The 22,980-nt window shown below is 40.4% G+C and overlaps 1 long non-coding RNA gene across 1 annotated transcript in view; it reads left to right on the top strand.

Annotated features, from left to right (window-relative positions):
* Positions 1–22,691, top strand: part of LOC123387988 — a 31,146-nt gene extending 8,455 nt beyond the window's left edge. The window contains exon 3 of the long non-coding RNA XR_006602509.1: positions 22,646–22,691. This is a non-coding gene — a long non-coding RNA (uncharacterized LOC123387988). The remainder of the gene's footprint in view (positions 1–22,645) is intronic.
* The last annotated feature ends 289 nt before the right edge of the window (positions 22,692–22,980 follow it).

Genomic DNA, 22,980 nt, shown 5'->3' with positions numbered 1-22,980 from the left:
GGGGAAGACCAGACTAGGGTTAGAAAGGAGTCACGAATTTGAGTATTTCATGTCTGGGCTCTCACCAAGCCTCCAGACTGTGAGCGGCGTTACCAAAGAAGAAACTGCTCTGGGTAGTTCAGAGACCGAGACTCCACTTCCCGTCATGCTCTGGTTCAATCGCGCCGCTGCCGAGGTCGTGACCGCGTTGCATGCTGGGAGGCGTAGTCTCCGCCAGGTGGACGCGCAGTCTTCAGGCGGTGAGGTTTTTCTGACTTTTTTCGTTAGCGTTTACACTTGGCGCTATCCTCTGCCTTGAACCTTCACATTTCACTACCATAGAAAGACGGTGGAGAAAATCTATGACCTGGTCTTTTCCAAGGTGGGATGACAATAAAAGCACGACCAAGTTTCTCTGCACTAACTCTTCTAACTCTCCAAACCTACTTAATTTGTGTGTGTGTTTGTGTGTGTGTGTGTGTGTGTGTGTGAGAGAGAGAGAGAGAGAGAGGCTGATTCATGTACTTGTCAGGCTTTAATGTTTTTGGATATCACTGATAAAGATTGGATTTCATTTCAGTTAAAATAAAAAGAAAAGAAAATTTCCCACACTTAAGGTTTTTTTTTTTTTTTTTTACCTCGGATTCCTAGTTTGAAGATCTCTGGAAATTTGTTCCAGTACAAAAAAATCCTGGAGTTTATTTTGTTCTTTTGTCATGTATTTGGAATAGATGCTCTAGATTCCATGTTACTACCTCTGGGCTATATCTGTGTAAATACTTTTGAATTTAATATTGTCCCTCATGGGACAGTGGAACACTAGGAACATAATTATCTTATATAATTATAATGGATCACTAATAAAAAACATACCCATAGTTTATACTGATGTGGAGACTAAAATTTGTGAAAGATGAATATAATTTTTCAATCAGAAATTAGAGACAAAGGTAGACAAAACAGCAAAAGACACAACTGGCTTACCCCAGTGAGGTAGCAGCAGTTCTTAAGATAATAAAATTAGCTATAATTTATGGAGTGCCTGGGTGGCTCAGTCAGTTGAGTGTCTGGCTCTTAATTTTGGCTCAGATCATGATCTCAGGGTTGTGGGCTCGAGCCACATGTTGGGCTCCACACTGGTTGTGGAGCCTGTTTAAGATTCTCCTCTCCCGCTGTGTGTGTATGTCCCTCTCTAAAGGGGAAAAAAAATAGCTGTAAGATATGAATATCATATGCAGTGCCTCTGGGGTAATGGGGTTTTCTTTCATAGTCTGACACAGTCTTTCAGATTTCCATTGGCTTCACTACAATCCAAGCTAAACATAGTCCAGGTAAAACCATGTCTTTGCTATGTAATTAAAGACTTCAGTGCAAATCCCTTACCTGCCTCAGTAGCATTAGCCTGTAAGTTCTATAAATTCGTTTTGGAACCAATATCAGCTGTGTGGCAGGGCACTGTATTAAACTGTTCATATAGATTATCTCTAAGCTTAATAATCACCTTGTATTCTGCTTATTAGAGAGAGAGAGAGAGAAAAAAAAAAAAGAACAGCTGAGCCATGATATCCAAAAGCTTAGTTATTAGGAAAGTGAGACTATTGAATTAATTCAATGTATGTATTACCTAAGAGCTCAGTTTTGAGGGAATACTAGTGTCTTGGTTTTTTGCTTGTTATTTTCCCCATTAAAACAACCACCTTGGTTTGGGCAGTAAAATTGGAGCTTTCTGGCCTGAGTTGCAGCTGTTAGCAGATGTAAGGAAGTGATTGTTGGGTGGCAGTGTTGTTCCTAGTCACCTGTTACAACTAAAAAGAGATTTCAGTTAGGCATCTGGATTCTATACTGTCAAGCAACTGATTCATGTACTTGAGCATTCTTTTCCCTTGCTGAGAAATTTGCCAAACTTGTGTTCTTCTAGATGGAACTAGACAAAGAGCCTTTCACTGCATGAATACTGGCAAAAGGAGAAACTGCACCCATTTCAGAGGAATTGAGGGGGTCTCTGGGCTACTCAAGATTCCCTGAAAAAGCAGCTGAGAAGACCTCTATATAACCCTACTCAAAAGCTGCTTTCGACCCAGTCTCTGGCTGCAGCCTTTTCTGGTCTTCAACCAAAGGAGGTACATGGTTTGAGGGATGCTAGCTAGTGTGGCTGAATAATCAGGAAATAGGGTGTCTTCTCCTTTATGGCTGCCTGACTGACACTTAACTCTTGAAAAAAAAATTATCCAAAAGGCTCAATATTTTGAAATCTTAATGTATTTTAAGTTCTTAAGTATGAAGCTATTACCTTTGGTAATTTGCTATTAAATCAAGGTAAAATGACAGAACATAGAAATGGGAAATTGCCTTTTATATCTTTTCATGTGTTTCAGAGTTGTATCATGAGAACATTCACCTTCAAATGGCTTCTTGGAAATGTATGAAAAATGGACCATCTTTTCTCCCCCAAATTTCTCTGATCTCTTTAGGCATCAGTTGGGGTCCCCTCTTTGTGTTGCTACCTGTCTGTGGATGAGGCAGCTGATGGGAGCAGGAGGGAGGCTGCTCTGTGTCTTTCTCCTTGTTTCCTGTGCTACTGTTCCTGAGGCCTGGCTTGCAAAAAGCAGGACATTCGGTTTAGACAGATGGAGGGCAGGGTCATTTTCAAAATGAAATGAGTGCACAAATCACACTGTGAAATTGGCACGACCATCACTGCTGCTGTGATAGACTGACTTTTATTTAGTCTCTGATAGGCAGTTGGGGAATACATTAGTTTGGGGGGGCAGTAGTGAAAGAAGGCCCTTTAATTAATGACAGAAATTCTGGAAAGCAATAAATGGGGTGGAATATTATAAAATGTCATAAAGGATCATTTTGTTTCCAGCAAAATCTTGGAAAGCTGGAACATGTATCAGAAAGTAAGGGTATCGTAGCATTCCTAGCAATAAGAGAGCATTTGGCAGTTGCAATAAAATGATTCATTGCCTTATTGAAAGAAACTAGGCTCTGAGAAAATAAAGTTGGACTGAGGGTGGATTTTGCTGCATAGCAGAGGCATGTTGACCATATAGAAGAATCTCATTTAGGCAAAATGTATAGGAGCTAAAAGCATGATATTTGGCTCTTCCATGTGCTCATGTTTGTCCCTGCCAAAACATGAGATGATTAAATCCCATTGATATTCTATTTGGCATTCTCTTATAAAGCTAATTGGAAATGACTGTTTCTTATTTAACTTGTAAAAATAACCACTTCTTTTTAGTAAACATTGTTATTTTATGAGTATTTCAACCTCAGCTATGATTAAACATTTTCCTTGATAAAGGAAGACCTTCTGCAAAACCATTTGCCAAGTTATTATTTCTGTTTCCCATCCAGTCCGGGCCATTTTCTGCAGGATGGCCAGATTGATTCCTCTGGAGTCCAGCTTGATATTTTGTCCCTGTGTGTCTGTTGATGATGATAGAACTGACCCGCTTTCCACCACCTCTCACCTCTCACCCATAAACGGGGAAAAAAAGAATAAATTAGTACCAAAGTTGTAATGCAGTTCATCGACCTTTAGGAGCATCTGTTCAATCTTTTAAGACTCTTGGAAAAGATTGTGTGCTGAAGCCACACTTGGGAACATTTAGGCTCAGATGGTGAGAAAGTTAACCTCACTGAGACTTAATCTTTTTCCTCTGGTAGTTCCGTTCTATTAATATTTTATATCATAATATGTTTCCTTCTTCATATATCTTGCTTTTGATCAAATAATTTCTGTTTTGAGGTTTATGATGTTATCATCCAAACTAATTTATTAGGGAGATCACAAAACATGGTTTAGAAAAAGGAATTAGCAGAGTAGCCATAAAGGTGGTACTACCCTTGAAAAATTTATTCCCTAGTGTTGGAGTGCGCTGTGGAATGCATTGATGGGACTGGTACCCAAATCACTTCATTTGAGCATTTTTTCACATTTCTAAGAGGTAAGAAATGATTTGTAGTATCACTTCTTTCTCCCAAGATTGCTACCCTTCATAGTCAGATATGGCCTATGCTTGTTCTCATTTCTGTAGTTTAGCCATGGAAATAATAAATTGGGTGGGAAAGGTCTGTGAAGTCCATGGTAGAAGATGCTATTCTTTTTTTTTTTTTAATATTTTATTTATTTATTTGAGAGAGAGAGAGAGAGAGCACACACACAGAAGGAGAGGGAGAAACAGATTCTTCCCAGAGCAGTGGGACTCTATCCCAGGACCCTGAGATCATGACCTCACCCAAAGGCAAACACTTAACTGACTGAACAACCTAGGCGCCCCAGAAGATGCTATTCTTTTTTTTTTTTTTAAGATTTTATTTATTTATTTGACAGAGATCACAAGTAGGCAGAGAGGCAGACTCCCTGCTGAGCTGAGAGCCCATGACCCTGGGATCATGACCTGAGCTGAAGGCAGAGGCTTAACCCACTGAGCCACTCAGGCGCCCCCAGAAGATGCTATTTTTATTAAAGAAAGTTGTCATCAGCTTTTGAGTGCATTTTCTGGCTTACAAGAGTAGAGAGCCATCCATGATGGCTTTGACAACCAGCCATCTAATTGTCTCAAAAGTATTGTAGTATTTTTTAGGCTTTCTCTGTAGAGAGTTATGGAACACACTCCCAGGGCCTGTGCTGGTGGACCATGGAGCCCAACTCAGAAACCAAGCCTCTCCAAGCCTCCTGGTGCTGTACTCCCCGAATCCAGTGAATAAAGTTCTCACAATCTGCCTTTGAAATATATCAGCTCTGTATACTTCTTTCCGAATTCTGCTACTGCTCCTCTGCTTTCTGCCACCATCTCTCTCCCAGATCTTCGATAAGTCTCCTAAATGGCTTCCCTTCATCTCTTCCTGGGATCTTTACAAAGACTCAGGGCACTTTTCCTCCCTTCTTTGTTTAGGGTTTTACTCTGCAGAACCTTCTTGTGCAAAACAAGACTCCCAGTGGCTTTGCTTCCTTAGTGAGAGTTTCCTTCTCAAGTGTGTAAGATGTGGTCATTCATTCTAATGATTCTTGCTGCCTGCATGTATGGGAATGTCTTTAGACTGAAAGTTCAAATGGTTTTGAAAGGGATGGTTGCTACTTAATGGTAGTAGAATTTGAGGATGATACAGAAACTTCAACTGATTTAGTCACTTTCTCCTATTGAATAATTTAATAACATTATTTTGTTTTATAAGCACATCAAGTGTTTGTTTTTTGTTTGTTTGTTTGTTTGTTTGTTTTTTAACCTCTGGCTTTCTATGCATAGAGGGGTCCTTTCCCTTTTCTGTGTCTTTTAATCTTTAGAAATGGTTTTATATTCTCTGGCCTCTGCAAATGGAACCCTGCAGACCTTGCTTTCTATCTGTAAAGGACCTTTAAAAACAACAACAACAAAAACAACAACAAAGAAATAAACAAAAACTTGATGAAGACATGAAAAGTTCCCCAGGTAACAGTAACATTTTGAAAGAGACAGGCTAGTTCAGCATAAAACCTTATGAAGTCAAATCCCTGTCTTGTCATTGCCAACAATGTAGCCATGGAAAAGATTCTTAACCTTGCTGATTAACAGTTCCCTTATTAGTAATACAGGGATGAAAATAATTTCTTTGTTCAAGGTTATTCAAAGCATCTGGCCCATAGTAGGTACTTAATATATTTTAACTATTTTTTATTACATAAATGGAGCTGTTGAGATTCCTTGGGAATTAGCATATTTTAGGCTTGAATAACTATAGGTCAAAACTAAGTTAACCATTTGGGTCCAGGAATAGATGTTCTCCTGATGTTTCAGATGCTGTATTCCTGAGTGCCTGATAAACTCCAGAAAGTGGAGGGGCAATGATCTGGTGTAAATTAGTGTTTTGACTAAAACTGCTTCTCCAGGAAATTAAAGCACAAAATTAAATAGTATATTTTGTTCATTCAATAAATTATTGTGGAGAATCCAGAGCCTTCAAGAAACTCATTGACCAGGGGAGATACTTTAAGTACATTGAAAATCCACAACCCAGGCAATATGTGTGGTACCTAATGAGTTGGCACAACATGACATAGAGCTTCAGAGTTTATAGTAAAAACAAACCAGCAATTTGGCTATGGTGGTGGTGTATAGCTCTATCATAGATACCTTGCCCTTTCCCCCTACCTTTTTACAAGATTTTATTTATTTGACAGAAAGAGAGACAGCCAGAGAGGGAACACAAGTAGGGGGAGAGCGAGAAGGAGAAGCAGGCTTCCCACTGATCGGGTAGCCCGATGTAGGGCTCAATCCCAGGACACTGGGATCATGACCTGAGCCAAAGGCGGATGCTTAACAACTGAGCCACCCAGGCGCCCCTACTCTACCCTTTTATAACAAATATTTTCCAAGGCCGCCTTTGTTGTTTTGAAATGAATTTTGTATATGATATATAACATCCTATACACATAATTTCTCTTCCTTTTTTCCTTCCCTTTTTTCTTCTTTTTAAAAAAGTCATAGGAGGTACATGAACTGATCAGTCATAATCCTTAATCACTGACATAATCTGCATTATTGGTCCATTCATGGTCCTCTTCTAGTCTTCTGTTTATTTGTTTAACTATTTTTAATGTAAAAACCACCAGTGATGGCACCATCCAACATAAAAAGTAGAACATTTACCATAACCAACATCTGACTCTGGAGATGTTTCCCAAACCATGCTCTTATCTTTTTCATCCTGATTAACCAAAATCCTGAATCTCATGTTCGGTGTTGTCTTTCTTCCATTTTTTTTAAAACTTAAACATTTTTAATTATATATTTGAGAGACAGAGAAGAGCATGAGTTGCAGGAGGAGCAGATGGAAACGGAAAGGGACAAACAGACTCCCCACGGAGTGAGGAGCCTGATGCAGGGCTTGATCTCAGAACCTTGAGATCATGACCTAAGCTGAAGTCAGTGCTTAACTGACTGAGCCACCCAGACACTCCATATTGGTTCCATTTTTATACAGTTTCATTGAATCTATATGAGTTTCTTGAACATATTTTTATTTCAGTTGTTTTAACTTTATCAAAAGTATTCACATGTATCTCCTCTTGTAATGTTGTAATTCTGAGATTCATCCATATTTTTGCACATGTCTCTGCAGTACACTGGTTTTGACTACTCTGTTATATACCATTCAGTGAACATTCCAGGTTTACTTACTTACTGTCCTATTGATGGGCATTCAGATTGTGTCTCAATATTTGCTGTTTTGAAAAGTGATGCTGTGACATATTTGTATGTATTTGTACATACTCCTTGGTGTACAGGTCCAAGGCTTCTTTTGTATATATGCCTATAAGTGGGATTATTGTGTCATTAGAGTATTTGGATGTTTAATATTGTACATAACCCAAACTGTTTTCCACAATAGTTGGTCTAATTTACATCCCCACAGTAGCATATATGAGATTCTAGAAATCCACATTCTCTCTAATACTTCATCTTATCAAAATTCATATTTATTGGCCATATATATAGTTTCTCTTTTGAGAAAAGCCCAATCTTATATTTGTTCATTTTTCTACTAGCTTCTTAGTGTTTTTCTTATGATTTTTAGGAGCTCTTTGTATACTCTTTTCCTAATCTTTATCAGTAATGTGAATTGCAGGCTTCTTCTTCCAGTTAGTAACTTTTCACTTCCTTTAAGGTAAAGTACTTAAGTTTAATGTAGTTAAATTTATTAATCTTTTCTCTTATACTCAATGCTTTTTATATCTTGTTTTGAAAATTTCTTCATTTCACGGCTACATTGTACTCACATATATTTTTAAAAGTTTGTTTCTTCATTTAAATTTTTAATGCATTGGGAGTTGATTATTGTGTGTATTGTGAGGTAGAGATTCAATCTAATTTTCTTCCAAATGGATAAGCTTCTTTTCTTAGTTCCATTTGTTGAACAATCTCTCAGTGTACCTCAATTTGACATGGCTTTTCTGAAATATACAAGGTTTCATATGTATATAGACCTGTTTTAGAGCTCTCTATTCTATTCCATTGTCAGCTTATTAAGTTTGGGACCCACACAACATTGTCTTAATTTCTATAGCTCCATTATAAATCCAAATATGGTTGGGCAATACCCCACCTCTGTACTTTCCTTTTTCAGAAGTGAACTGTCAGGGCACCAGGGTGGTTCAGTTGGTTAAGCATCTTTCTAAGGCTCAGGTCATAATCTCAGGGTCCTGGGTTCGAGTCTCCATTGGGGTCCATGCTCTCAGGGGAGTCTGCTTCTCCTTCTCCCTCTGCCCTGCCCCTACTCATGCACATATGTGCTCTCTCTCAAATAGAGAAATAAAATCCAAATAAATAAATAAATAAATAAATAAATTGAAGCATTTTGGCTGCTCTTGGCCCTTTACTTTTCCTTATATACCTAATTTTTAAATTAATACATAAAATAATGCCCTTACTATAATATGAAGAAGAAATAAAGGGAAAATGTTTCTATAGAATAGTATGTCATTTAATACATATAAGTTCTAGGCAATACCAGAACAACAATCTTCTGAGATGTTCTTCTGACAATACCAGAAGAACATCCCCACAAATATTCAAAATGCCCCCTGAGAGTGGTGCAGCCCCTACTGAAAGCTGACAGGCTAGAGAAGTGGAGTGATGCCATCCAGGAGCCTTAGAGGATGGGTGGGATGTAAGCTTGCAGATAGGAGACAGAGAAAGAGGTCGTGTTTCACGGCAAAGGTAAAAAAGCACATTTTTTTATAAAAAGGGATGTTTATAAAAAGTTCATCCTGATGAAGTTGGGAGTAAGTTGGAAAGATTTTTTTGGAATGTTTTTTGTTTCTTTGGGAGTGGCTGACACAGACCAAAGTTAGTTAATACCTATATCACACCCCCTTAGCTGGTATGGTCCAACACGCAGCTGACCCATCTGCTTTCCTTTGGGCAAATCATCTAGAGACGAAATTAAGTTCTGAGAACATAAACCAATAAACCAAAGCAATAAATCCAGCTTTAATAAAAATGAAACAGGTTCCCCACATTTCACTTTAAGCTATAACTTTAAGTACATTTACCTTGTATTTTATTAAGCACCTTCGTAATAACCTTTTTTTTTTTTTTTTAAATTGAGAAGTATTTCCTATTCTTTCACTCTCCCTCTGTGGATGGCTTAGATCTTTTTTAAAACAAGATTTGGACATTTTAAGAGCATGATTATTGCTGCCTGATAAAACAAGGTAGTTGGAGAATGGGGAAAGGACCCCCAACTTGTTTATTTGATGACTAAGCTGGCCTCCTTGAGAACTGCAGTCTTCCTTAGGTAGGGGTCCCCAGGCTACATTTCGTTCTGTTTATCCTATAGGGAGGGAGTCAAAAGGGAGGCTGTTCACTTGCCTTTTTAGAATTAGTTTCTGTATAAGTTTAAGGGTCTAACTAGCAATTCCCTTTAAAGACAGAATAGCTAGTTTTTTTTTTCTAGACAATCAGCTAGTCAATGGCATTAGGATCTTCTTAAAGGTGTTGATGTTGCAAAGGTTTATTCAAATTGTGTGTTTCATAGTGAAGGGCTTTCTTTGAGCCTGATTCTAAATAGAATAATAGAATAGAATAATAATAGTATTATTTAACCCAGACATTAACTGTACCAAATCACTTCTGTGACATTTAAAAGGGCTTTTTTAAAAAAGATTTTATTTATTTATTTGATAGAGATCACAAGTAGACAGAGATCACAAGTAGGCAGAGAGGCAGGCAGGAGGAAGCAGTCTCGCCGCTGAGCAGAGAGCCTAATGTGGGGCTCCATCCCAGGACCCTGAGATCATGACCTGAGCTGAAGGCAGAGGCTTAACCCACTGAGCCACCGGGGTGCTCCTAAAAAGTTTTTTTACTGCTAACATATTTCAGTATCCCCCTACTCCAGGATTGCCAGCTTTTGCAAATAAAACGGCAGGTAAGACATGTAGTATAAGGAGAAGTATATTTGGGACATATACTGAAAAGTCACCTGTTTATCTCAAATTCAAATCTAACTGGGCATTTCTATATTTTATCTGGCTACCCCATCCCCAATGTGTCATACTCAGATTTTTCACTTCCACTGAACTCGGACTTCTCTTAAATATTACTTTTCCTGGCATAGCCTTTATTTCTTACAACTATACAAATATGGGAGATGCTCATTTTCTTTACACTTTCCTATATACCACGCCCACAAGGCACTAAGTAGGAGTAACATTGGGGAGGGGGATGTATGTGAGAATAATTAGGTTAAAGAAAAGCAGTAAAACCCTATCTCTTATCCCAGGTACAGTATGTAGCTGTGTATAAAGAAAGAACTTCAGTTTATTTGGGTGCCTGTATATGTGACATATTTTGATATATTGAACTAATTAAAATTATCTTCAGTAATTCATACTGATCTTCATCATTTTTAAATCTATAGCTTGTTTCATTGAATGAATTTAATTCAGCTCTTTTTGAAGATTTTATTTATTTATTTGAGAGAGAGAGAGCAGGGGAAGGGGCAGAGGGAGAAAATCTCCAGCAGACTCTGTGCTGAGCACAGAGTCTGTCACAGTGTTCAATCTCATGACCCTGAGATCAAGATCTCAGCCGAAATCCAGAGTCGACTGCTTAACTGACTAGGCCACCCAGGTGCCCCTAAGTCAGCTCCTTTTAATAAAAATCTGGTGTCCATGGCAGAATAAACAACTTTGTACTGAAAAGATTAGCTATCCCTATTATAAAAAGTCATATACTGCACTAGGGATTTCTCACTTACTTTCTCTTCTCTAGAGTTACAGACTCCGTGCTCTCTTCCTAGGCCATCCCTTCTCATCATCTTTTCTCATCTCTCCCAATGTCTCCCCTTTTTCAGGCCCCCTATTCCTCCAGCACTGCTCCTAGAAACTCAAAAATTCTTCTCACTTTGTAAGCCTTCTTGTCTCATTCAGCCTATCTCCTATGGACCATCTTGCTACAGCCAAAGTGTTATCCACATGTTTGGTAGGTATCATGTTTGGTAGGGAAAGTTATCCACGTGTTTGTTACACAAATACGAGTCTCCACCCGATGAATTCTGCTACTAGCCCCTGAAGCAATATTCCACTCTCTGTTCTGTTTCTAAAGGGGAGAGAAGAGAGGGTCAAAAATGACAGTTGGACTAGGAGGATAAAGAAAGGAAGGACCCTCAGTGGTCCTTTGGATTAAATTAGAAACCAGAAACTGATAGAGCTGCCCAAGAGGGACTTCACTGGGCCTGGATGAGACTCCTAAGCCAGGTGATAATTCTAGGGTCTGAGGGAGCAGGACAGGAGGAGGGCTTAATTGACCTTCCTCGGCTTTCTTCTTCTGGTACCGGAGCTTGGGAAATCTTGCTGGTACCTAGAGATAGATAACAGCATTCCTCTGATGGGCAGTATCCTCTTCAGGCTAGGTTATAGGCAGCTAAAGCAGGCACCACTACTGAAGAAGGATAATGGGGCACTGCTGTTAACAGGGTGGAGCTCAAACTTCTATGAGGCTGCTTTTGGGATCACCCAGTAATAGCCAGGGGAATCTATGACAAGTAACAAAAGAGAGGCCAAGGGAGAAATCACACCTGGTTATTGGATATCTGTGGAGGAGACATTAATTAACTAGACCTTAAAATATTTCTCAAGAAGGCAGCCTCACTTTGAGAAGTAAAATCTGTTATGTAAAGAGAAGTATATCCATATATGGTTTTTTTTAGTATTGTTGTTACTAGCTAATGGGATGTAAAGACAATGACTTCTTACCAAGGAAATTATTGCATTCCTTCTAATAGATTATGCTAGATTTCTTTCCCTCTTTTTTTTTTTTTTTTGAAGATTTATTTATTTTGAGAGAGAGACAGCAGGGGAAGAGGTAAAGGAAGAGGGAGGGAGATAATCTCCAGCAGACTCACCATTTAGTGTGGAGCCCAACGCGGTGCTCATTGCAGGGCTCAACATGGGGCTTGATCTCAGGACCCTGAGATCATGACCTGAGCCAAAATCAAGAGTCTAATACTTAACTGACTGAGTTACCCAGGCGCCCCTCGTTCCCTCTGTTTCCAACAGGTATGTAGGTGGCATGCAAATGAGAACACTCGGGAGAATATGATGGACTAGCCCATGAAGACAGTGGCCATGAGCCCTGTTAGGTCATTTTGTGTTCGCGGAATCGACTATACAAAATTTGATGGCCCACAGAGAATGTTCTTTTAAAAACTCACTTCCCAAAGAAAAAAACACAGGCAAGCAAAACCCCCACCAGTATAGAAAAAGAAAAATGGCAACCAAGGCATGTCTCTGAGGGTCGTAGAAGCATAGAATCTGTCTCCTGTCTCCTGAGAGCCACATTCATTACAGCTCCTCCGGGTGACTCTCTAACCCTATTGCTTAGAACCCTAGTGAGGTGTGTGGAGGAAAAGCTGCCAGCTCTGGGCGGCCACACGAGAAGCAAATCCATTTGGTGGATGGACATTTTTAAAACCTGCCACATATGTTAGCTGTTTTTATGGCAATTAAATTGTTGGGGGATCTGTGAGGTGAATGTGTAATAAAACCTTTCGCAATAAACCATGTGGAAAATCATCTAATCCAACCCCTGGAGGTCAAAAGCCACAGTAACATGTTGCTTTATTCCATGAAGAAGAATTAGGACTCTATAGACAGCTTGCTTTTCCCTTTCTTCTTTATAGATCAGTGCTCTAGATTTGGGGTGGAAAGTACACTGTGTGAAATGGCAGTGGCGGGTTGCTGGAGGAGGGTGGGAAAGCCTCCCTCGCCAAGTTGAACCTAGGAAGTGCTTTGCCAATAACTTTCAAAGCAGCATCATTTCTGCTACCCTTTTCCAACCTCAGGAAGTGATATTCTTCCCAAGAGATATATGGGGGCGGGGGGAGTTAGGCAGGGAATAGGACAAGGACGTAAGGCATGGAAGTCAGAACAAGATTTCATAGTGAGAGGACCTGGAGTTTGGGAAGTGTAAAGGAGGCTGTGATCATGTTTACTGAGTCATTTACATGGGAATACATGGGTTTCAGAACACTGGGGAACCCTTTCATTTTCTCCTGAGGCAATGTAATGGTCTAAACAAAAATAAAACTTGCAAGAGCTCTAGGACACTTTCTTACTGACGTGCACTTTGAGGATTTAAGCCCAAGTCGTTTAGCTAAGTAAGAATCTAGAAAGTCATTATAGTTAAAAGAAAGTCTTGGGGCTAAGGAACATTTGAAGTTACACAGTAACTCCTCAAAAATGACTAGTTAAGTTTGTTTATTCCCATTAGAAGTTCATTTTGAAAACTTCGGTCATTCACATTTATTATTTTTATTTCCTAAAATAGGCTTCTAATGAAGTTAGCATGCCTTTCAGCCCTCTCTTATATTTTCTGCCCAGGTGTTTTAAAATTTGAGATTTAGAGCACATCTGAAAGCATGAAATGCATGGTGAGAAATAGTTAGAAAGGAAGAAGAATTCTGAACATTAAGAAGGTAATGTTAAGGGACATCTGGGTGGCTCAGTGGGTTAAAGCCTCTGTCTTTGGCTCAGGTCATGATCTTAGGGTCCTGGGATTGAATCCCGCATCAGGCTCTCTGCTCACCAGGGAGCCTGCTTCCTCCTCTCTCTCTATCTCTCTGCCTGCCTCTCTGGCTACTTGTGATCTCTGCCAAATAAATAAAATCTTAAAAAAAAAAAAAGAATCAGAATACCATTGGGATGCCTGCGTGGCTCAGTTGGTTGGACTTCTGGCTCTTGATTGCAGCTCAAGTCATGGTCTCATCAGGTCACAGTCTCAGGATCATGAGATTGAGCCCCACATCAGGCTCTGCACTCAGTGCAGTCTGCTTGTCCCTCTCCCTCTGCTCATCCCCCTACTCATATACATGTTCTGTCTCTCTCAAATGAATGAATGAATAAAATCTTAAAAAACAAACAAAAAAACAATCAGAATACCATCAGGTGTCAAATTCTCATCTGAAATAACTGAGATACAGTCTCACCCTTGTTCTTGCTATGTGATGGTCTGAAGTTGGCCTGAGTAATGGCACAGGTGGTCAGGCCATGCTCACTGACTTCAGGTCCAACCTGAGGCTAATTATGGATGAATAAAGGTATATGGATGGTGCTTTGCCTGCTTATAAGTACCTTCAAAATGTAGATCATTTCACTGAAGGATGATTTAGGATATGCAGATAAAACAACTGATCAATAGATTAGTGTACGAGAAATAAATTTCTTTGTCTTAAAGGTCATTGTTCTTGAAACAACTAGCATGATCCTGACTCATGCAATCAGGCAATAGGCATTTAAATGCTTACTATATGCATGATATTATGTTGAGTGGTAGGGATCCATCAATGACTAGTATTTCCTGCCCTCAAGGAGTTCAGCCTGGCAGGAGAAGACTTATAGATATATCAGCAGTTGCGATACAGTGTGACAAATACTGTGGTAACACAGTATGCCAAAAGAGAATATAGCCTTGGGCATTTCAGGAAATATGCCCAGCAGAGGTAGCATTTAGGTTAAGTCTTGAAGCAAATCCTATTTGATGGTGGGATGGTGTTATGAACTGAATGCTTTGTATTCCCACAAAATTCATAAGTTGAAGCTCTAATTCCCAATGTGATGGTATTTGGAGATGGGGTCTTTGGGAGGTAGAGTTGGCTGAGGTCATGAAGGTGGGGCTCTCCTGGTGGGATTAGTTTCCTTATAAGAAGAAGAGAAAGAGATTTTTCTCCACCTCATGAGAACACAGTGAGAAGGCAACCATCTGCAAGCCATGAAAAGAGCCCTTATCAGAACTTGACCATGCTGGCACCCTGTTCTTGGACTTCTAGGCTCCAGAGCTGTGAGATATAAATGTCTGTTGTTTAAGGTGCCTATTCTATGGTATTTTGTTATGACAGCCCTTGCTGACCTTAACAGATGGGCATTTCTTCCCAAGGAACTAGTTTTTGCAAAGGCCCAGAGATAAGGGACAGCATGACTTACTTGTTCAAGAATTTGGTAGCTGCCAAGGAAGATGGAGATGTAGGCTAAGGTTGCATCTGCAGGGAGAAATCTCCCATTACACTGAGGCCTTTGAATAAGGTTCCCAGGAAGATGGCTTCTGTCAGACACATGCTTTGCAGAGGCCCTCAAAGATGGTGAGATGAGCAGAGACCTGGGGGTGTGGTCTAAAGGGTAGGCAGGCAGAGAGAAGTAAGGGATTGGCCTAGAAATGATACTAGTGGTATCTGTAGCATCTGCACTGAAGAAAATATCCAAATGCTTGCAGGTCAGTTCGATTTGACACAGTTTAGCAGCAAAGAGAAAAGATAAGCATCTCCAAAAAATATAGTTCACTTATCAGTAATGTCATTATGTCATTAAACAGACATGGGGTTCAACTCTCAAATTCATGGAATGGAATACTGTGTGGCCCTTAAGGTTGCCAGGGAAAGCAAGTGCTTCAGGGACCCAGCAAGACTTTAAGTCTAACACTAATGAATTCCGCACTCCAGAGAGAAAAGTCGTTATTTGCATCATGATTTCTGACTTGGCAAATAACCAGAGGGAATAAATCAGAAATCTCCCAACCCATTTTCCAATGAGGATCATCTGGTGGACTTTTTCCCTTGTCTTTATTCTAGGCTTTTCCTCACCCTCAAATCTTCACAAAAGAAGGAAGAAAAACAACAGAGCCTCCCTTCTCTCAAACCTTGTCTAATCCTTTCATAATTCAAGATCACAGAGCTGCTGTAAAAACTCAGCCTCTCTGCTGTGCTTCTTCCCTGTGAGCTTGGCAGAGCAAGCAATTCCATTTACCAGCACTCCAGTGAGCGTGTGGTGATAAATAAAGCTGCCACCCTCTGCTTGCCCACCGTGTTTAAAATGACACATTGGACAAGTGGGTCTCTATTGCCTCCATTTTTTTCATGAAAAGGCTAAAACTGGTCTGCAAATGCAGTAAATCTTAATTTCTAATATAAACTCCAAACACAGAAGAAATATCATAGGCCAGTTTAGACTGCAGTGAATTTGATGATCAGCTAGTGAGGATTTGAATACTAAAGAGATAAAGCAATCTGAAAACTAGCTCCAGTAGCCTCCTGGGTGTGTGGGGTTTCTCCTTTTCTCTCCTTAAAGTGAGCTTGCCATCTCCCCATGCAACATTATTGGAAACTAAAAACACAGATTCAGGGAGAGCAGAGTCAACATGAAAAAAAAAGCTGTTTCTAACTGCAGAATCCTGGGCTCCTGAGTGGCTCAGTGGGTTAAGCCTCTGCCTTCTGCTCGGGTCATGATCTTTTGGGCTCTCTGCTCAGCGGGGAGCCTGCTTCCTGCCCCCCCCCCTGCCTACTTGTGACCTCTCTCTGTCAAATAAATAAAATATTTTTTTAATTTAAAAAATAGAATGAATGGGGCGCCTGGGTGGCTCAGTGTGTTAAGCCGCTGCCTTCGGCTCAGGTCATGATCTCAGGGTCCTGGGATCGAGTCCCATATCGGGCTCTCTGCTCAGCAGGAAGCCTGCTTCCTCCTCTCTCTCTGCCTGCCTCTCTGCCTACTTGTGATCTCTGTCTGTCAAATAAATAAATAAAATCTTAAAAAAAAAAAAATAGAATGAATGCAGAATCCCAGAATTTCAAAATGACCTCTTTTTGTGGTTATGCATGCTAATAATTACCTTTTTTTTTGAACAGTTTCTGTATGATGCATCCATACCAAGTGATTTCATGCATATCTCACTGAACTTCTGAGTCTGTGAATTTTCTTTTCTAATATTCCAATCTGGAATCAAGGGCATTCTTTTTTCTTTATTACCATTAGCAGGAGAGTTACACATTGAGTATGAAGGCCTGGAAGGTTGATCTCTAACATGAATGAGTCAGCTTAAAACCATCTTGTTGATCTACAGGAATAGACCCCTTTCTCTGGCAGTCAGAGCCCTCCTTGGTCTTGTCTAAACCTACTTGGAAGTCTTGTTTCCAGCCCCTCTGTTTCATCATCTCCCTCTGTGCTCTAATCTCATTATACAGTGTTCTCTTCCCCCATGCACACCCCATGCTTTCCCAGCTGTCTGCCTCTGCTCTAGGTTAGTCATCTACTTGGATTACCTTTCCCCTGCTCCTCACCTCCTAATCTCTACCTGACCACCAAGTCCAGCTCAGATTTCACATGTGCCATGAAGCCTGGCCTAATTTTTCCTCCCCAAGCTGAAAGTCACCTTTTCTCTTTTGACCATCCAATCCTCTTTATTTAAAGTTCAGAAACTCTCTTTGCAAGGGTGTTCATAGCAGCGTGGTCATAATAGCAAAAAATGGGAAAGAACATACATGACCATCAAGGGAGTACCAGGCTTTGTTTTTTTGTTTTTTTGTTTTTTAAAGATTTTATTTATTTATTTGAGAGCAGGCACAAGGTGAGGGAAGGGCAGAGGGAGAGGGAGAACAGACTCCCTGCTGAGCAGGGAGCCTGATGTCGGCTGCATCCCAGGACCCCGAGATCATGAACTGAGCCGAAGGCAGGAACTTAACCAACTGAACCACCCAGGTGCCCCTAGAGTGTTGAATAAATTGTGTTCTTGTTCATTGTGGAGAACAATATAACTATTAACCATCATGATGCAGATTATATTTATTTACTGATTTAGAAGGATACCCACTCGAGATTAAAAGTTCAAAAGAAAGTATCTTTATTTTTATTTATTTAATTTTATTTTTTCAATGTTCCAAGATTCATTGTTTATGCACCACACCCAGTGCTCCATGCAATACGTGCCCTCCTTAATGCCCACCACCAGCCTCACCCAACCCCTCACCCCTCTCTACTCCAAAAGCCTCAGTTTGTTTCTCAGAGTCCACAGTCTCTCGTGGTTCATCTCCCACTCCGATCTCCCGCAACTCACTTCTCTCCATCTCCCAATGTCCTCCATGCCATTCTTTATGCTCCACAAGTAAGTGAAACCATATGATAATTGACTCTCTCTGCTTGACTTATTTCACTCAGCATAATCTCCTCCAGTCCCGTCCATGTTGATATAAAAGTTGGGTATTCATCCTTTCTGATGGAGGCACAATACTCCATTGTATATATGGACCATATCTTCTTTATCCATTCATCTGTTGAAGGGCATCTTGGCTCTTTCCACAGTTTGGCAATTGTGGCCGTTGCTACTATGAGCACAGGGGTACAGATGGCCCTTCTTTTCACTACATTTGTATCTTTGGGGTAAATACCCAGTAGTGCAATTGCAGGGTCATAGGGTAGCTCTATTTTTAATTTCTTAAGGAATCTTCACACTGTTTTCCAGGTGGCTGCATCAACTTGCATTCCTACCAACAGTGCAAGATGGTTCCCCTTTCTCCACATCATCTCCAACACTTGTTGTTTACTGTCTAAAAACAAGTATCTTTAGGGGCACCTGGGTAACTCAGTGGGTTAAGCCTTTGCCTTTGGCTCAGGTCATGGTCTCAGGGTCCTGGGATCAAGCCCCATATCAGGCTCTCTGCTCAGCAGGGATCCTGCTTCCCTCTTTCTCCCTGCCTGCCACTCTGCCTACTTGTGATCTCTGTCAAATAAATAAATAAAATAAAAAATAAGAACAAGTATCTTTAAATACAAAAATAATTTAAATTTTACCTGCTTTAGTCTTCAGTGGCTGAAAGGTTAGGCCTTGGAAGTGTCCCAAAATTGTTTCTGAAAGTCCCCAAAGGTCAGGGAGGGAGGTTTACATATGCCCAGAGCTGCAGCCACTATCCAAGCCGGCTCTTGGAGATGCTCTAAGAAGTTTCATTGCTTTACCTTCCGATGGAGCCTATCATGAGACATTGATTCGCCCAAAGCCATTAGTCTGTGAGCTGCCACTGAGTCCCACTGTGTTCCTTAAGTCTTCCTGACTTCTCTTCATCATTCACCTGTTTCATCAGCCCCTGAGACGAAGGTAAACAGGACATGATTCCTGTCCTGGAAAAGCTCTCAGACTGTCCGGGCTTACATTCCAAGTCCTGCTTGGAAATTCCTTTGTAGTACTCTGCTAGCTGCCCAAGGGTAGGCAATGTGGACAGAGTGCTGAGTGAGAAGATATGGGTTCATATCCCAGCTCTGTCACTTAATAGCTTACCATCTTGGGTGAGGCATTTTCCCTGAGGCTCAGTTTCTTCAAATAAAACGGTAGTGACAATATTACTTATCATATTGCTTTGTTATGAAGGATAAAGGAGATGTGATTATCAATGTTATTCATACATCATAAAAATCTAGAAAGGCCATTTAATATTTAATAACACATACTTAATCCTAACCCTATGTCCCTAACCTCTAATGAGATATGTCAATTTATATGACTACAGAGAATTTTTCAGCTCTAATATATTTTTAAATACCAGCAAGTTTTTTTTTTTTCAAGATTTTATCTATTTATTTGACAGAGAGAGACACAGTGAAAGGGAACGCAAGCAGGGGGACTGGGAGAGGGAGAAGCAGGCTTCCCGCTGATCAGGGAACCTGACGCAGGGCTCAATCTCAGGACCCTGGGATCATGACCTGAGCCAAAGGTAGACACTTAATGACTGAGCCACCCAGGGGCCACTGGCTCTGGTATTTTTTTTTAAAGCTCAGGATGGGAATGACACCTGCTTGACTTTGTAGATCTGACCTTCAACTGAACCACTGACTGCCACAGTGAACTTGACTAGGATGTTTCTCATGTTAGAGGGGCCCAAGGTGACAGCACCTCAGTGGACCAACAGCTCTGGATAGGAACTCATAGCCCATCCTCAAGTTCTCATCTGGCCCTCCAGAGAAGACTGGGAAATCCACTATCTCACATGTCAAACAGGAGCCCTTCACTGAAATGCAAAAATGTGTTTTCCCAGGATTTGAATGGACAAATCACACTCAGGAATGTTGAGGGACATTTAAAAATGTCCCTGCAATCTTTTGCTTCTTCACTGCAGAGCTCTTTCTGGGAAGAATTGTCTGTCCTGCACCAGAGACTGTGATCACTTCTGGGTGTGTGGACGGACTGTTATGTGTTCTGCCTGTGGAAAGGTTTCTTTTGTGGGTGTCAGTTAAGTTATGAAGTGTTAATAGGCTCCTGGAAGAGCCATCACATCAAGTAGAAGGTGTTGGGTTTTGATTCTTGGCTGTGGTTCAGGTTTATTTAATTTCTTTCTCCTTCCCCCACCTCCTTACTCTCAGCCTATTAAGTTGAACGCTCAGGCCGACAACTCCAGTTGACTTATTTGTATCTGCTTTAGGACTGTAGACCCTACCATTCTTGCCCTTTCAGCTTTGGAAAGAGCCTATTCTTTCCATGCATGAAGAGGTTTAACCTTGATGGGAAAACCTGCCATGTTCAAATACTTTGTGCTCTTTTGATTCTCTTCTGGGAGTGGACAAGAACTGGGCTGATCGTTACTGCTATGGCCCATGTGGTTGACTTAAAAACAACACATATGGGTTTATGTTCTCATGTGCAGTTTTTATTTTAACCCAAGTGTACTTCAATCCTTCTTCAGAAGCTTGGTCTGAGTCAGATGTTAGGGAGGTTTATCTGCTGGTCACTTTTCATCTTGATAAACCCAAACCTTCAATGGGAACTCTGTTGATGAACGAGCATTCTCTCTCTTTTATTTTCTCTCTTCTGCCTTTGATTAAAAAATAATACATCTGTACATTGTGGAAAATTTAGAACATAGAAATGCATAAAGCAGAACATAAAAGTCACACCATTAGCTTGTCATCTCAAGACAACTGCTGTTAGTAATTTGTATGTCTTTTGTCTAAGGTCAAATAGAATTCATGCTCTCTGCAAAGTACTTTTTTCACTTAGTGTATCACAGCCATGTTACTGTGCCTGGTCAAGCATTCTTACTCTTCATCATAATCTTTCCTGGCCATGGAACACTGAGAGCTCTGGACTGCACCAGCTTCCTTATGTGGACTTCGTCTGACTCGTGGGTTGGAAGCTATGACCCAATTCCTGAGGCTGGGTACAAACTCATTGGAACCACTATCCCTACTCTAAATATGGCTGTATATTCACCAAAAAATGTAAACTACTTCACTGTCAAAAAGAACCCAAGAAATCTGCTCAGGGCCCTAGCTGAGAGAATTACCCATCAGATCCACTCCTTTCTTCAAGTGTTCACAGGTTGGAATGCCATTTTCCCTTATTTATTCATCCATTTGTTTTTTTATTTATGGATTTGTTTTTTTTTTAGAGTTTTGGAATCACAAAAGTTGAGCAAAATTAAACAAAGTATGGAGAATGCCCATATACTCCCTCCCCTGCCCACCTCCAGCCTCCCCCACCATTAACATCTCCCACCACAATGGTACATTTGTCACAGTCAATGAACCAATATTGACATATCATTATCAGTCAAAGCCTATGGTTTACATTAGAATTCAGTCTTGGTGTCATAACTTCTATGACTTTTGACAAATGTATAAAGACATGTATTCACCACTTTGGTATTGTACAGAATAATTTCACTGCCTTAAAAAATCTCTCGTGCTCCATGTAGTCATCCCTCCCCTCCCCTAAGCCCCTGACAGCCATTGATCTTTTTACTGTCCCCATAATTTTGCCTTTTTCAAAATGTCATATAGTTGAAATCATATAATATGTAACCTTTTCTGATTGGCTTCTTTCACTTAATAATATGAATTTAAGTTTCTTTCATCTTTTTTATGGCTTGATAGCTCATTTCTTTTTACTGTTGAATAATATTTCTATTGTCTGCATATACCACAGCTTATTTACCCATTCATCTACTGAACGACATCTTGGTTGCTTCTAAGTTTTGGCAGTGATGAACAAAGTTGCCTTAAAAACATCCGTATGCAGGTTTTTGGGTGGATATAAGTTTTCAGCTCCTTTGGGTAAACATGGAGGAGCATGATTGCTAGGACGTATGGTAAGAGAATGGATAGTTTTATAAGAAACCATCTTCCAGAGTGCCCATACCATTCTGCACTCCCGCCAGCAGCGTCTGAGAACTCCTGCGGCTCCCCTTCCTTGGCGGCACTTCATGTTGTCTGTGTTCTGGATTTTAGACAGTCTGATGGGTAGTGGTAACATTTTTCTTTATCTCTTTTTGTTTAAAGTTTTTCCTACTTGGAATTGCCTGAAAATGAGTGTGTGACTATTAATCTAAGCAGGTTCTCTCCTCTCTGTTGTTAAGCAGATGTCCACTAGCTTCTGAGAGCCACACAGTCTGCCCCTTTGTGTCAGCTTGGCGTTCTGTAGGTGGTTAGAAAACGTTTGCTGATTACATAGCTCTCAATGACCCAGCGACCTCTACTTTTGAGAACTGGAAGGATCTGTTTGGGGAGATTTGGACTTAGATGCACGTGCATACACATAAATAAAACCACAGGCACTGTTCTATACCAGCTTGGGGCCACATTGCCTAGGTTTTCAAACCCTAGACTCTGAGGACCTCCACATGTTGGCTTTGGTCTATAAGTAATGAATATTTTTGGTCTATAACCAAATGAATATTTTTGGTTATGCTTTACTTTGGTCAATCATCAGACCTATTATCTTTGGGTGTCAGATAATGACCTAGTTACTCTTCCTGTGGAAGCCCATGTGAACCAGTCCCGAGGTGGTAGGTGTAAAAGCTGATGAGAACCGTGTTTGTTATCCCACTCATTTCCTTTTGTTTTGTTTCCTTTCTCCATTGTTCCTCCAAGAGGATTCTTAGAAACAAGGAGACCTATGATTGAGTCCCCTGGAGGTAAGCTTATATCCTGTTTCTTGTGCTTCCATTGCTGGTTCTGCATTATGTGCCTAACACATGATAGGTGGTAATCAATGTTTATTGAATAAATAATGACCTTTGGTCTGATATGGAACTGTAGAGTTTTGTGGTAAAGAACCATGTAACAGTCTTAAGTTCATTGTTGGAGCTTCTGTTGCAGTTGCTTTGCAATAGCAGAAATCACTACAGGTTTGCCTTCGTGAGCCCATGGCCATGGCCAAATGCGGAGCCAGTACTCCCCAACTCCCTACCTCCTGCTTATTGTCA

Source organism: Mustela putorius, unplaced genomic scaffold (assembly GCF_011764305.1).
Source record: "Mustela putorius furo isolate JIRA1106 unplaced genomic scaffold, ASM1176430v1.1 tig00003869_pilon_pilon_pilon, whole genome shotgun sequence".
Lineage (NCBI taxonomy): Eukaryota > Metazoa > Chordata > Mammalia > Carnivora > Mustelidae > Mustela > Mustela putorius.
This window is presented reverse-complemented; position numbering and strand designations above follow the sequence as displayed.